Here is a 2,668-nt window from a genome sequence, read left to right on the forward strand (position 1 = left end):
TCATCACACAACCGACTGATGCTAAGAAGATTGTGCTCCAGTCCTTCAACATATGCAACAGGCCTAAAAGTGGGTGCACCGTTGGTTAATACACCAAAACCTTTGGTATATCCCTTTCGGATTCCTCCAAAGGTCACGGAAGGACCTCTTTCATCCTTGTAGTCGATGAGTAGGGATTTGTCTCTAGTCATATGTCTTGAGCATCCGCTATCGAGATACCAAATGCCTTTAACTTCCTGCATAAGGGAACATTTTAAAAATGCTTTGGTACCCATTCTATTTGGATCCAGCAGTGTTAGAGGCAACATCCACTAAAATTGAAGAACCAGTGTCAGCAGAAGGCTTCACTGAACCTGAAGAAGAGGCTTCAGTGGGACTAGGAACAACCTCTGACGCTAATGGAGTAGAGTTAGTAGGTGTCTTCACTAAGCCTGATGAAGAGGCTTCAGTGGTAAGAGGAATAACAACRCCTGACGCTGAAGACTTAGTGTCATTAGTTGTCTACACTGAGCCTGAAGAGGAGGCCTCAGTAGATTTCTTCACCTTAGTTTTTTTTACAACCTTGGTGGCAGATTTTGCCTTGGTAGATTTCTCGACCTTGGCTACTTTCTTGCTATTGGCTGGGGGACCAGCCTTGACAGCAAAAGGACACTTACTGGCAATATGTGTAGTTTCACCACAATGTCTATACTTCTGTTGGGTTCAAGTATGTGCGTTATTGTTGTATTCAAGTTCTCCATTTTACATGCTTTGTATTAGATTAGTTTAATGCTTTTCTTAGTATAAATAGTAGTTTACTTTGTAATTGTCATTAACTTGTCATTAATCATTTTCTGTAATTCTCTGATTAACTGTAATTCTCTCTCAAGCAATACAAGAGATATTTGATGATCTATTCTCTCTCTTCATCTTGTTCTTAATGTTCTTGAAGATCATAATCAATAGTGTATGAATTTGGACATTTCAATTGGTATCAGAGCAAGCTGTAGCAGTTTTATTAGAGGATTAAACGATTTAATCAAGAATTTGCATGAATTTTTAGAGGATTGATCGATCTGAGTTCATAGTGTTCTTCGTCTGTTCATAGGGTTTTCATTACAGATTTGATTTTTAGGCTTAAATCGCTTGAATTTTGTTTGTTAATTGATATAAATCACATTGCTGGATTCGCAATCTGTTTTAGAACAACTTTGATTCACATTAATTTTGATTTTAAACAAGTTTTGAACCTGTTTTGATCGAATATTGAGTTTTTGAAAACTGCTAGTTTTCTTCAAAATTCATAATTTTTTCATGTTTTGATCCAAATTTTGGTGAAAAAGTGTGAAAATTGTGTTTTTGCTTGAATATTAGTCCGGTTAACACTTCATCGATTTAGGTGAATATCGCTTAAAGCTTGTATGATTTAATACTTGTAATATTTGTGTGGATTGATTTTGTGTGGATTAGGTTAAACCAGGTAAGCTTTGATCGGATTAAGAGGTAAATCGTTCGACTCTTGTGCAATTTAGTGAGCGATTTAGGTAATCCGCTTGGTAAGTCGTTTGTGTTTTGTGCAGTTTATCTTGTGATTTGTGCGATTTAATTGAAGTCCGGTTGTAACCTGAGTGATTAAGTGAGCGATTTAAGTGTAAGGTTGAGCGGTTTATTTTGTGATTTATATTGTATTGTTGAATGTTTTGAATGATTGTACTTTGACTGTTTGGCCGTACTTTGACTTTGACTCTTTGAACGGATTAGTGAACGGATTTTGACTTTCAATTGTGATCGATTTAAATCTTTGACTTTTTGGGCGATTTGATTTTAAGCGGACTTGTTCGTACTTTGACTAGTTGACTTAGTTGACCTTGAATTGTTGACTTGTTGACTTTTTTACGTCCGTATTTCATTTTTGAAAATTTGGCTAATTGTTGAAATCATCCGATTTTAAGATTTTTAATCCAAATTGAATTTTACGCCTTGTCCGTATTGAGTTTTGCTTTGTCCGTATTGAGTTTTGCTTTGTCCGTATTAAAATTCCTTAATTGCTTTAATTTTGACTAAATGTTGAAACTCACCAGATTACGTGATAGTTTTGTGCGATTTAAAGTCTTTTGTTGTCCGGACTTCTAATCCAGATAACTTCTTTTAGTTGAAAAGTTCAAGTCTTCTTTGTCCGGACTTCTAATTTGGATAAGCTTGAGCGGATTTCTAATCCGGATAAGCTTGTGTGCTTAAATTTGTCTAAGTCTTGAATGCGTGCATATTCTTGTTTGAGATTTATCTGATATATTTTTGTATACTGATCCTTTAATACAAATTTTAAACTGCAGTTGATCCTAAATCATACTAACTGATAAAATGAGTTCAAGGGAAGCAATGGCTATTGGTACTGACACCAAGCCACTAGGGGTGCTCAAAAACCCGACCAACCCGACCAACCCGATCAACCCAACCCAACCCAATGTGAAATAACCTAACCCGAAGCAACCCGATGTCTAATCGAGTTGTAAAATTGTCAAACCGTAGGTATTGGGTTGATATTGGTTACTATTATTTAAACCCAACCCAACCCGATGAACCCGACGAACCCGATATCCTTTTATTTCTTAGATTTAATATGATTGTTGAATTTTTATTAATATATACATTAGACAATTACACTATCATGTATGCTTTTCATATACAT

This window comes from Cynara cardunculus (genome assembly GCF_001531365.2).
Source record: "Cynara cardunculus var. scolymus isolate 2C chromosome LG 4, CcrdV1, whole genome shotgun sequence".
Lineage (NCBI taxonomy): Eukaryota > Viridiplantae > Streptophyta > Magnoliopsida > Asterales > Asteraceae > Cynara > Cynara cardunculus.